Below are 14584 nucleotides of genomic sequence, written 5' to 3'. Positions count from 1 at the left end.
GGAAACTTGTCTGATGTGCTAAATATAGCTGCTGTCCCTTTCCAGCGAAACACAGTGGACACCTGTCACACACACACACACACACACACATAAACACTTACCCACAATGCTTAACTTTCACTTTACACCACCTCCCACACTCTTCCTTTGGCTTCAGACGTCCCAGCTGTTCTCCCCTTCATCTCAAACTTCAAAGCAAAAGAGAAGGAGCAAAATATGAAGGAATTTTATGCCAGGAGAAATGCACTGATTCTGTATCAATCAGTTTATTTGACAAGCTGACGCTTTGCGCTTGGCGACAATTCAAAAGTGAACATATTGCAGACATGCTTTACATGCTATATCATTTCAAACCTATAAATGCCTATCAAAGCCATTAATTCAAATGTTGACAAGTGGCGTCTTCCCACTTCTAAAGAAGGGAAAGGCTAATTGCTTCCTCTGAGCAAATCACCTCAAAAACTCCATAAAACTGTCACATAAAAAGAAATCACAGTAACAAGTAAACAGGGCCGGTTTCCACAAAAAATGACAAGGCAGTGAAGCCTTTAGTCAACCCATAAGTACATATGATTAATATCTGGTAACATGAAGAGACACCAACAGAAGGAATCAACTAATCCCAGCAAACACATAACCCCTAACCTTTCATAAAATGCAGTAGCTTCGCACATGTTAACAAGGTCTTAGCAGATTAATCAAAACTTATTAGATGGTTTAATAGCTTAAACTAAAATGGGATTAGTGTCAACACATTCCAAAGAGCTTAGCAGCACCTGCACTGGGATCGTGTAAAACCCTTGAAACCTTTCTTGCAGAGAGAAACAGTGTGCTTATTTTGAAAGAAATATCGAAAGCGAATTTGATCATTTACTGAAGTCACACCGTGACTGCAAACACTACATGGTTCCTTCACCCTTAGCTCAGAGCTAATAACAGGTTCTCAGATGACCTCTGGACTCTGCGTTCAGAGCGTGCTGATCATATGGCTCTGATTCCAGGCCTCTGAGGTCATGTTCTGGATGTGGAGGTCAGGAGCGTGACTGACAGCTTAGAGCTCCTGAAGACGACCAGCACACACTTGCTTATAACTTTATTCATTTATTTTGGGCGGCATCAACACGTTTCCTAATTGAGCGACGACACTATTTTACCCCTAGCAAATGTGATGTCTCATGTTTCTGAGCCCTAACGTGCATGGAAACGTGGTTTGATCCAAGAGGGAAGGATACCCGCCATGGCACATGCTGAATGAAGGATGTTTGGCACACAAGTCTCACAGTCAAACAGCCTGCCAAAGAGAAATCAGTGCATTGGTGAGGAGCAGATTTTGTCTTAAAATAGAATATAACCATCATGTATTACCAAATGAACAAGCCTATGAGGTGTTGCATTAGAATGATGGCATGATTTTACCATAGGTACAATTCCCTTGGAGAAACCTAAGGTTAAGTACCTTGCTCAAGGGCACAGTGGTGATGGCTCTTGGCTTGCTCATTGTGGGGAATGAACCAAGGAGGTCTGTAACACACATAGAAAGTTATCTGATACCTTTCCCATTCATCTCAGCTGCTGTCACTCAGAAGGCACATGTCAAGCCCCCCTTGAAGTACACGGCCTGCCATCTTTGCGTCATGGGTACTCGGTTCCAGAAACATGTGACTGTTAATCACTTGTCAAAAAGTCCATTGATGCTTTAAAAGGTGCACTATGTAGTATTTTTGCAGCAAAATAACCAAAAACCATGAGGCCAGTGTTATATATTTTGTTCAGCTGAGTCCTTACGTGCTATTTAAACCAAGGAGCCGGGACGTCTAAGCATTTTCATTAACTAGTATAAAGCAGAGCAGGACAGAGTGTTGTGGAGCTGAGCAAGGCAGCTTGAGCGATTGTTACACAACACATGCCTCGCAAGCGGAGGGACTTTTATTATGATGGGACAGTCGTCGGGCGCTATTTCTGCTTTTCTGGTCATGAGTTTGAGGTAACATAGCTCTGTTTATTATATTAGATACATTTGAGTGTGTTGAAAATGATGTTATGACATTACTCTGTGCATTTGCTCAGCAGCTGCTGTGACACTTGTTGCACACTGCTACGAGTAAAGCGTTTCTGCAGAATAAAACAAGAAACCGAGGGTAACGCAGATATCACGCAATTGACAGACAACGCTGTGGTCTCATCCGCTATTACTTCCGCCTGGTAAGGTCAAACTGGCACACATATATCGGCCAAATGAGGAATCTACATAATATATGTCTATGATTGCGCCAGTTTAACCTTACCGGAATGACGGATGGGATTGGGAACACTAGATGAGATTCGTCTGGATAGGAGGTAAAAAAAAAAAAAAAAAACATAAAAACCGTTCAGTTTGTGTCTTAAGACATCAATGTGTCATCAGGAGCAGCACGGTTTTTGTGTATGTTGTCTCAGCAGGTTTTATTTTTACTCTCATAGTTGTTCCCCATTCACATGCATTATGACTGGCAGACTGCAACGGCTGAAGTTAAAAATCTTCATTTGTGTTCTACTGAAGAAACAAATACACCTACATTTTGGATGCACTGGGGGTAAGCAAATAAACACCACATTTTCACTTTTGGGTGAACTCTCTCTTTAAATATGTTTTTTTTAAATGCTTCAACAGAAGCATATTGATTACTAACCTCCAATCTTATGCTTGTCTCAAAAAGTCTGTATATAAATCACTAAAACCAATTTTTCTATGAAGAAAATGAATGGGAATTTTATTTCCAGAACCCAACCCTGGAATGTTTGGGTTACAGGCCCTGCATTTTAACCACTACAACAAAACATTACTGGCTATCTTTTAAAGCTGAATGTGTATTTAATTGCATGCATTAATTCACTGTTTTCACACCGTCACCGAGGCAGAAGCACATGGTGAGGCAATTGTCGACCTTGTGCACTCCAGATCTTTGTAGACAGTGTACAGAGTTCATTAAAAAAACACTTATCCTGAGTGGGACTATATGCTGATCGTGATGTTAGCTGCAGGATAAATGCGGTGCAACTGCTTTCCTCCCTACTCCCACATTTCTTCGCTTTCCCACAGCGCTGCTTACTCTTGCTTAGCGTGCTCAGATCGGCCGCAGCTGTTCGTGTGGGTCTCCGCCCTCTCCAGCAGAGCTCGATTACATAACATTACAGAGTGATTGATGAGCTCTCAGATTTCTGTTCACTGCCAAGTGTCCATTCTCTCTCCTCTGTCCAGTCTTAGTCTGCATAAACTTTCCCGTCTCCCGTCTCCTACTTCGATCTTTTCATCATCAGAATAGAACAAAGAAGAGGCCAAGCAAATTCTTCGGAAACAGAGATGATAAGACAGTCTGCTGGCAGGGCACAAGTGCAAATCTGAGTCATACGGTTTTACGAGCTTAATCTCATTCATGTCACAACACGCACCAAGCTGATGAAATGACATATATTGCACTTGCAGCACATTGCACTCTTAGCACACAGAAAGGTCTCATGAGGTCTACTTTTTGTCAAGCAAATTCTTGCATTACTACTCCCATGCTCACTCACTAGGCTGGGTTTTCTGCACCAACACTAAGTATTACTCAATTCTGATATGTGGCCAAACCATTAAACAACTGTTATCAGTACAGGGACGTGCAATCTTATCGGAACTAATGTTTGAGCATTACTGTGCAACAGAAAAAGAAATGAATAGGCTTTGCAAGAGAAGAGACATGGAACACTTCTGTAATAAGTTTCAAGGGAAAAGTGAGCCATTCTTTCTTTGACGTCACGTCATTGAACAGAAGACTCACAAAACAAGCTTTAGTGCTTTTTGGGGAGTGTTACGACACTCACGGGTGTAGACTGACATGATCTCTCTCAATCAAACTTTCAGAGGACTGTCATAATGTACTCTGTACACCAATAATGAGTGGTGACAGCTGCGATTAATATTCAATGGTGTTTGCAAAGGCAGTGTTATTATTACTTTAGCTTATTCTTAGAGGTAGGGGTTAGGGATCATTCACACAGAACACATTTTCCAGTACTACTTTTATATTTTATGTAAACACGATAGACATACGTGTTTGACCACTGCACTTGTGTTTTGCATCTTTTGCAGCACCTTATGCATGACACAGCATTCTAAAAACACAGCCTTCAAGTTAAAAAGAAGTTCAACTTTTAAACGTCTCATTCCCATTCTCATTTTACATATCTTCAAGATATCAAATATTCAATTTTCACCCAACAGATGAGTAAATAAATCTCATTAGCCCAGCCATTGGGGGACCAGAACATCGTATGCATAAATTTACAATGAAGCAGCCGGTTATCAAAAGCATCCATGACAAAAACTATATGTTGATATAAGATTTAATTAAAAAAAAATCTAGATACCGTCACAACTGGCTCAAAGCTATGGCAAATGAATGGAGGACAGTGATGTTGGCTACAAAAATTGAACACACATATGTTTCTTCAAGTTTTTAAAAATTGTTTAACATGGGTAAGCAGCACTAAATGTTGTTGTTGTTTTTTCCAGAAAATATAAAAATCAATTTAGTCAAATGTATTATACTTAACTAGCTGCACTTGTGCTGGCCAATCTAGGTGGTCTTGTGTTATGCTATATAATTATATAACATTTCTCGGGTTATAATGTTCCAAATTTTAAGTAAACAGAACTATCAAGTTTTCAGTTTGTAGAATTTGAGAATTTTTTTAAGTTAAGAAACTCAGTTTAAGTAAGATTTCTATTTTGTACTCACACATTTTTTTGTTCTTTTTTTGTTCTAAACATTAAATATTTTAGTACTCTAACTTATGCATTGAATTTAAAATTATCTGGTTATCTCAACATAAATATTTTGCTAGCTATAACAAACTAATTTAGAAAATGATAACTTGTTAATTTGCTAACATGTTAACAATAGCACTTAGTGAATAAGCACAGCAACTTAAAACGTAACTTACCTTGAAGGACAACTCCAGGGAGGGAATTTTTAAGTTTATCTTGATAGTTATATCTTTGTGAGTACAGTCTATAGAAGAAAAAAAAACGAACCAGATTGGTGCTTGCAACACGGAGCTATTACAGTGAATGCCAAGAGCCCCCACTCTGCTAAAACGGAAGGTATGGGGGCATAAACGTAAAGTGTATTTTTGCCTCTTAACAGACAAAATGCGATTAAAATGTCTGTCCAACATGAACAGAGCCCTTACATGACAACGAGATGTGTTAAGCCACTTGTTTAAATTCACCTAAATGAAACCTTGTGACTGACAAGTGCGCATTCTCCTCAAAACATTGGATTCCTCCGCACTGCTGACCGAGGCACAACTCACGTAAAATTGATAATTCTGGGAATAACTGCAATTGCAGTTTTCGAACAGAGATGGCAACAAAGAGGAAAAACTATGCACTGCAGCTTTAAGTAAACATGTTTGTTTATTTTAACCCCTTAAGTGTCACCCCCCTTTTTGAAAATATAAATGAAAATTCACTATCCAAACTTAAATGGTTGCAATTCAAGAATGCTTTGGAATATAGACATAAGTCTGGTCTCATTTTAAAGAAGACAGTCAGCAGAGTATTGCTCAAGTGAAATGCACTTAATCATGGTGACATTTTGATAACACTTAGCTTAACCCACATTCATTCATTTGGTACCAAACAGAGATCGCAGAGAGTACTTTGACTCAGCGCAGTAAAAAGTGAGGGGGAGAGGATTTTTCAGCCAGGACTTTTTACTGTGCTTTTTACTTCGAAGTACTCTCAGAAGTGCTCTCCCGCCATACATTATCCTTTTTAACCCGCTTAGAAAAGCGGCACATTTTATTTTGTGTCATCATACTTGGTAGTTCAACTATTTGTGTAACTGTATTTAAATTGGGAAAAAGTGGACCTTCTAACGCTTGGTCTTTTCTAACTTAATCTCTGTTTTGTACCAAAGTGAATGAACTGGGCTTAGTGGGCTAAGCTAAATTCTATCAGTTCGTCACCGCGCGTCAGAGAGATTAAGTGCACGCACTGAGACGAGAGAGGTATGTATCAACTCGTCTTAGTTAAGGGAAAAACAGTTTTAATGAAAAAAAAACGGTGGAATATCCCTTTAATGTTACAAAACACTACAAAAACTGAGGGGAAAAAAGGGAAAACTCACCTGGAACATCTTTGTGCTGCAAAACAGCTCTAAGGTCTCTATGTGAGATTCATCCTGTACTTCATTTATAGCCGAATCTTTGATGTTACTTTGGTTAAAATATCCTAAAACGTTTGGCTACTTAATATTTAGTTGTGTAGCCTGCTCTGTATTTTTGTTGCAAAAGCAGATATAGCACAAGAACCTCTTCCATCTACAAATCATTCTCTAATATCCTTAGTGTGTAATATTTGCTCCCCCAATTTTTTTACTCCCTTATCTTCTATTGTAGCCAATAGGTCACTCCATTACTTCCATTCCAGTCAAGCCATTGGTGCTTCTTCTTTTGAAGCACAAATTATCCACTTGCACATATTTTTTCCCACTTGACATTTTTCATAATTTTTCCAAAATGTAATGTAGTGGTCAGTGATATTCACTAGAGAAAGTTAGATTCCAGCTCACTGGAAATTCATAGTTTTCATAATTGTAATTTATAGCCATCAGCAGCAGCACATGATGTAACAGCACAGGTCTGTCATCTATCAGAGTCTACATGTTCATATATTAGTACAGTATTGATTTAAATAATTCATTTGTTTTTATGACCTTTTATCTTCTGCAATGCGGTGGCAGAGCAGTTGTGAGTAACAGTTACTGTCCCCTTTCAAAGTCACCATGAAGGCAGAAAAACCTGTTCTTCATTTGATAAACAAACAGGCCCAGGCTAGCTGAAACATCCAGCCATATCATCTAATCAATTGTCTTAAAAAAAGATTAAAAGATAGACAATTTTATAGAAGAAAATTAAAAGATTACAGATAGACTTTTATAAGCAGATTACAGCAAACATGACACATCCTAATCACAGCTATGAAGGTGTCATTTAATTTTTCAACCTGTCTTTGCACATAAATATTTCAAAAGTATACATGACAAAAACAAGCTGATATGATTTAAAAACATTATCTTTAAATTAAATAAAATTCAGGCACTAGTAGAAAGTTTATTAATACACATTTGAGTGATTTAAAGTGAAAGTTCACCCAAAAATAAAAATTAGATTTTTATCTGCTTACCCCCAGATCATCCAAGATGTAGGTGTTTGTTTCTCCAGAACACAAATGAAGATTTTTAACTCCAACAGTTGCTCGTATAATGCAGGTCAATGGGGTGCATTTCTATGACATTAAAAAACACAGACATGCGCATCCATATTAAACACAGCAGCTTGTGGCGATACATTCATGTCTTAAGACACGAAACGATCGGTTTGTGTGAGAAACCAAACAGTATTTATATAATTTTTTACTTAAAATACAACACTTCATCAGCCGTACCCACACCATCACTGCCTGCAAGTGAGATCAAATTCAAAATAGTTCACCTAAGTGAAGGTGAACAATCCCTTTAAAGCTACACTTTAACTACACTTTTGTGTAACTTTTTGTTACACAAAAAACAAAGGCATAGTTTGATGACGTCCTGTTTGAGCTCAGAATCTTGGGACGTGTTCTTCACCCCACAACCGGGGAGGGGTGAGAGTCAGGCAGAAATCATGTTCATGGATGTGATTATTAACTTTACTGTAGTGAAGCAGAGCAGGACCGAGTGTTGTGGAGCTGAGCAAGACCGCTGGAGAGATTGTTATGCAAACACACGGCTCACAAGCAGTGGGACTTTTATGATGAAGGGACACAGTCGCTGGTGCCATTTCCGCTTCTGCAGTCATGAGTATGCTGCTGCTGTGACACTTGTTGCACACTGCTAAGAGTAAAGCGTTTCAGCAGAATAAAACCGAAAACCGAGGGTAACATATAATGCAAACTGACTATTTTCCTTGGTGAAAATAGCAATTTTCTCAATTTACAAATCATTGAAAACATTTGGGATATTGTAAGAACTCAACTGAACAAAATATATAACACTGGCCTGGTGGTTTTTTGACATTTGAATGCAATAATACTATATAGTGCACCTTTAATATAAAGTTGAAGAATTTTTCTAGACGTTCATGTGTCATATTCAACCCTCTCAAATTTTGTGCAGAATCTTTTATTCTTTATAACCTCTGATAAACGCTGCCTGTAAGTGCTTAGAAGCTTCTGTCGCCTCTCTACAATCTTAGCCCATTCCTCGCTTGAAAAAGCTTCCAGATCACTGATCATCTTTGGTTTTCACGTTACCACTGCTTTCATCAATTCCACCAAATATTTTCAATGTGATTTAAATCTGAAGATTGTACAGGCCACTAAAGAACATTCTGCGACTGATCCCTGAACCAAGCTTCAGTAGATCTGGATGTATTCTTAGGGACGGCTTTCCTTCAGGAATGTCCATTGATCATCAAGCTTCAGTCTCTGCACTGAAGGCACCACCATCTTTGCCAAAATGGCTTGATGCTTCAAAGAATTCATGATGCCCTTCATACAGTCAAGATTTCAACTTCCTACAACTGTAAAGGACCCCCATAACAAGACTACCTTGGAATGCCTTCACATTTGATCATGGTTCTTCAGCTCATAAGCTTTGACACTTTTTGAAAAAGTTTCAGTTTGTTCTTCCAGAACTCAACAGGTCTATCCAAATGAATTTTAGCACATTCAAGTCAAGTCTCTCATGTTCTTCCTGGTCAAGAGTTGCATGGGGCAAAATGTTCCAACATGAAGGCCATGCTTGTCTAAGTGTTCTTCTATTCAAGAAGTCTATTGAAATGTTTTTTTCCTCTTTTCGTTAGGTCATCGCAAAAGTCTTTGGCAGTAAATTGAGGGATTTTCTCAGTTCCTCTTATCAAACATTGTATTCCCCATAAGGGATAATTCAATCAAAAATGTAGTCATGCTCAAGTTGTTCCAAACCTGTATAAATTTCTTTGTTCTGCTGAACACAAAGGACAATATTTGGAAGAATGTTTGTAACTAAGCAGATCTTTGCTATTCTACTTTAGCACATGCACTGGCTAAATACATGTGTAACAGCACAAGCTAATTCAGTTTTGTTATAGTTTTCAAAAGCTTCACTGTGTTTTAACACAATTTTGTACTATACTATACAAATAAATGACTTAAAAACAGCAGTGTTGAATAGGGGATGAGTAATTAAGACATCGCTGTATAACAAAACAAAATCTGTAACATATATATAGCATTACATTATATATTGAAATGGTCACTTATTTGCCTCTAAGCTGTTATAAGTGCATTTAAAACTGTATCTTTAGAAAATCATATTTGTAACTTATAAAAGTTTCTGGGGGGGATGAATCATTTTGGTTGCAACTGTATACACAGTATATTGTGTGTCAGCCAATTGTGTGTGTACACAGTCATTCATAGAAGAACCAGGCAAATGGCAGAGCGCCTCGATCTTCTGCTTGTGATTTGCTACAGTCATTATGGCATTAGAGCATGCTGGAGGGTTGGCCACAGCCTTTCTTGGAAAGGGAACACCACCGTCCTTACACTCTTAAAATGGAGGGGAACACAGAGAGGGATATTGAGCACATGGAAGAGTAACAGTAACCAAGATATGCAAGATGATGATGGTTGCTGGAACAGTATTTCTGGCTTCATCCAACTATTGGCTATTACATAAGTTACTCTGAGTGCTGTTGTGCCCCTTTGCTATAGTGCTGTGTGTATGGACATTACTATACTGCTCTGCAAATGCTCTTGGGATCAATTCAAATGACTCTTAGTCCTTGACCTTCATCCATAATGGATGCATTTGTTCATAATCCATAGGATCAACAGCCAGCAATCACTCATTTGAATCAGCCCTACTATCGGTCCAAACCATCAGTGTTGGACAACAAAATTACATACAATCTGGTGTAGTTTCAGGCCCAAAGCAGCTAATGCTGGCTCTCCTCATACATACACATCTGGGCTCCATCACAGTTCTCTTCTGGCCATGTGGAAGTGTTTAATTTCTCCCTTTCTCTCTGAAAGCAAGAGCAGTAATAAGGTTTCAACAGATCAACTGATTCCAACCATAGTAAGATGAGCTCGTTGAGACCAGTGCAGACACAGACTATAGACAATGTCCCAGCCTCCGTGAAGCTATGAAGCTAAATTAATTGAGTCAGCTAATATAAGTGTAGTTTTAGTACTTGATTCACAAAGAGAATCATGCATATCAGGTAATGATGCAAACGGGCCTTTTACAATTAATGCACAAGAACACAAATATTGAGTTTTCTGAATAAGGTGCAATTTACAGCAAGTCTAATTTGCAGAAAGATAAATAGGCCTTTTTCCACCTCAAAGTAAAAAACAAAAAACACGTTAATTGTGAGATAGGGCCATTTTGACACCTGAAAAATAGCTTGCGTCCGGAAAAAAAATTGTCATTAAAAAACCTGCTGTCAGGATTTAATAAAGACACGCAGTGAAAATTTAGCGCTAAAAAGGCGTGGACACTTATTAAATATGCAATTGTAGGAGTTGCTAGCCTGACAAGCCAGACACACATCAAGATGTTTGGTCTTGAATCTCACCATTGGCAGGGCTCAATCCGAAAGGAGGGATAAACGGCTGTCTTTCAAACTGCCTCTGCTACAACCAACCAGAGCAACGTGAAGCGGAGCTTGTTGACAGATTAAACTTTCGCTGTATCCGGTCGGCAAAACTCTGAACACATCTTCCCTTTTTAAGAATGACTTCAGTGCCGTTCTTTTTTTCAGAGAAAAGCTTAACTCCAAGTCTTCCAGAGTCGCGGTCAAAGCTGATTCGAAAGACCGCCGTTCGCCAGCTTCTGTGTTTACTAGTAGCACGTAAACGCAACTCGGCCGTCATTATGTTAAGCCCCGCCCACCTACTCTATACACGATGTGATTGGCCTGACCAGAGTTTTAGGTTTTACAGCTCAGCAGGTATTGAGAGTGTCTAGACGACACTCGCGTCAGATTAGATTTGCTGCCGCTAGGGTGCATCTAGATTTCTAGGCTAAGGAGTTGCCCTTTCAGATGCAACATTTATTGGGGGAGAGTATTTAAATGAATCTGATTTCATTGGGATAAACGGTTGTCTTTCAGACTCATTCAACACGCAATTGGATAGCGAATTGGAAAAAAAGCTCAACTCCAAGTCTTCCAGAATCGCGGCCAAAGACGATTCGAAAGATCGCCGTTCGCCAGCTTCTTTGTTTACAAGTAGCCCGTGGAACCTCCGAAACTCTGCCGTAATTATGTTAAGCCTGCCTACCGACTCTATACATGATGTGATTGGCCTGACTAGAGTTTGGTTTTTCCAGCTCAAAAGTCTATTGAGAGTTGCTAGACGACACTCTGCAAATTAGATTTGCTATCACTAGGGTGCATCTAGACTAGCTTTTCTAGATTTCTAGACTAGCACTGTGCAGACCGATCTGTGTATGGCATCAGTGCCGCAAGAGCAGTTCAAAGGCATATGGAGTTATGTTTTCGGTAATTACAACATTTAAAAAAATGCTGGGTTAAAGACAACCCAAGCTGTGTTGTAATACGGACAAACCCAGCAATTGGGTTGTTTTAAACAAACATTTAGCCCAACTGCTGGGTTAAAACAACCCATTCACCCAATTGCTGGGTTTGTCCATATTCAACCTAACTTGGGTTGTATTTAGTGAACATGGCGTGAATGCAGCATTAACTTTTTATTTTTTTTAGTTTGAAGTGGAAAAGTGCTTCCATGGAAAGGAGAGTTTTTGAGGAAAAGAAAAGGATAGCATCGTGTAATTAGCCTGATTAAACTACATTATTAGTGCATAAGATGCAGCTTTTTGTGCTGATATACAACATGCAAAAGTGGCGGTAGTTAATTTTCTCTGAATGATCTAATCGAGACACTGTTCTAAATGAGGCAAAGCTGTCATATTCGGTATCTGCAGTCCGTTCACAAGGTAAAGTGACCATGTAAAGATTCTCACACCTTTTTGCAGAAATTTCTCAAAACCTTGTTGCTCGGTTGAAGTTCAAAGTTCATATACACAATCACTGATACTTTGTTTTGCCTCATCATCCGACAGTTGTCTCAGCGGGTGCTGGGAATGCCATGGCCCACTGTTAGCTGAATGTGATCGCTGTGCTTGAAAATGAAACATCATTGAGGTTTCTCATGAATCAGGCCTCACAGCTGCCGCTTTGGGTTCTGTGACTTGAGTCTCTGATAGCATTTCCCAGGAGCCAAACCTGCAGAGTGAAGAGAAAAAAAGAGCCTTTAACCTGAGGACTGATCTCTTCTGTGAAAAAGTCAAGCTCAATGGAGTGATATCAATGCAGAAAGCACACCCACGCCCCACTCCAACCTAAACAAACCTATGAAATAATGAGGTACACAAGCCAAAAAATGCTGACGCTAAATGAAAAGGGGAAGAGAGAAAAGATGCAGGAGACAGATAAAAAGCAAAAGTCAGGAAGGCGAGCTGCCAGACCTCCTGAAGCCAAATGTTTAACGCTTCTGGAAGCTTAATAATGTCACCTTTCAGAAAACTGTGAACAACAACTGTTCTCAATCAGCGGGGCGGTGAGGCAGCATTTGAATTAACTTTAATTGAAATAGCGCTCGCATTTGGGTTGACCCGCAAAAGACTAGTAAATAGTGTGGCAGAGGAGTTAGAGGAAAAAAAACTGTACTTTACAACAGTTCAAAAACAAGATGATTTGATGCCAAGAGTAATGAAGTGAAAGTGCTGGAGCTTTAAACAGCAAGGTGTGTTTGAAGAGGTGCTTCAGAAACGGGGCGCTTGCAGTGCAGTGATACATATTCGGCATTTTAAAAAAAGAAAAGAAAACGATGTTCAAATGCATTTAGAATGAACATTCAATGGATGGCTATTACAGAAACTCTGCATAGAGAACTGATTGTTGAAAACAAAGTAAACAGAAACAAAAAAAAAGACTAAAGGATGGAGCTAGTTGTTGCATTGTGAATTATTTAATGATGAAATATTTAAAAAAACAAAAAAACAAGATACATTTACTGCATAATATATTAAGATTTTTCTTAGATATTTCCTTGAATAAACTATACTATACACTTTTATTCAGCAAGATGCAAAATAATGCATAATTTACGGCATACACATGCATATATATATATATATATATATATATATATATATATATATATATATATATATATACATACATACATACATACATACATACATACATACATACATACATACATACATACATACATACATACATACATACATACATACATACATACATACATACATACATACATACATACATACATACATACATACATACATATACATACATACATATACATACATACAAAAAACAAGTCTTAATATCTTAATAGTAATTATATTTTGTTGTGTTTGAGATATTTTTGTTGGACAAGTAGACTAAACCAAAGTTTCATGTGACAATTCTGCTTGTGCTTGATTGAACAGGCCCACATTCCATGCAAAAGCATTGTTCTTAGAAAACGCTTACCAGGACTTGGTAAGTTTGGTAAGCTTGGTACTTACTAGTTTTTGAATTACTGCCAGAGTGTGGCTTCAGTCTTCAGGGTTTAATGTGGAAATGAGTATCAGCTTTTTCTTTGCGAGTCATAGTTTTAGTAGTAGTAATATTATGTAATTATATAATACATAGTTGCAGAATGATAAATAATAGAATCATCTGAGAAGTCATTTAAAACATACCGGTACATTAAAATACTGGAATGTATGTAATGTGGGTTTTTGGAGCTAAGCACTGACCCTCTATTCGTTTACCATCTCTGAGATATTTGATATGGATACTTGCTAAAAAAGATGAAAACAAGGTATTAAAATGAAAGACAAGTGATATTTCAAGTATACTGTATCTAAAGTGAAACGCCTGGGCTATAATATTGCAGTAAAGAAAGAGGTATGAGTGGCTCTGAAGGTTTGTTTCTGCTCTTCTCTTGACTACACAGAAGCCTGATGAGATTCTATGGTAATGCCTTGGTTTCGGCCAAGTACTATGGTAATACTATGTTTTTAGGATATGGTTCCACTATGGTTTTTGGACAGCTATGGTAATGCCTTGTTTTCTGCCATTTACTATACGGTAATACCATAATTGTATAATTGTTTTGTTTTTTTACATGTACTATGGTAATACATGTTATGCCATGGTACATGCTTTTTTTAAGTAATGTACTATAGTAAAACCATGTTTTTTAAGATATGCTTCCACAATGGTTTGTTGGTCACGTATACTGTAATATGTTTCAGAAGTACAATGTTAATACCATATTTTGGCATGTATTATGGTAATACCATGTTTTTTTAAGATATGCTTCCACCATGGTTTGTTGGACATGTACACTCACCTAAAGGATTATTAGTTACCATACTAAGTTTGATCCCCTTTCTCCTTTAGAACTGCCTTAATTCTACATGCCCTTGATTGAACAAGGTGCTGAAAGCATTCTTTAGAAATGTTGGCCAATATTGATAGGATAGCA

The 14584-nt window shown here is 38.2% G+C and overlaps 1 protein-coding gene across 3 annotated transcripts in view; it reads right to left on the bottom strand.

Annotated features, from left to right (window-relative positions):
* LOC137078467 (solute carrier family 41 member 1) overlaps positions 1-14584 on the bottom strand; it is a 139716-nt gene that overhangs the window by 105443 nt on the left and 19689 nt on the right. For 2 of the 3 annotated variants that reach the window (XM_067445756.1, XM_067445757.1), the window contains exons 3-4: positions 12044-12303; positions 102-188 (exon numbers count right to left, since the gene is read on the bottom strand). The gene's annotated coding sequence lies outside the window, so the exon portion shown is untranslated. Of the gene's footprint in view, positions 1-101; positions 189-7213; positions 7261-12043; positions 12304-14584 lie in introns of those variants that run through there. The other variant, XM_067445754.1, reaches the window with a different exon arrangement.

Source organism: Pseudorasbora parva, chromosome 6 (assembly GCF_024679245.1).
Source record: "Pseudorasbora parva isolate DD20220531a chromosome 6, ASM2467924v1, whole genome shotgun sequence".
NCBI classification, from domain to species: domain Eukaryota; kingdom Metazoa; phylum Chordata; class Actinopteri; order Cypriniformes; family Gobionidae; genus Pseudorasbora; species Pseudorasbora parva.
The sequence above is the reverse complement of the archived record's forward strand: the minus strand, read 5'-3'. Positions and strand labels throughout refer to the sequence as shown.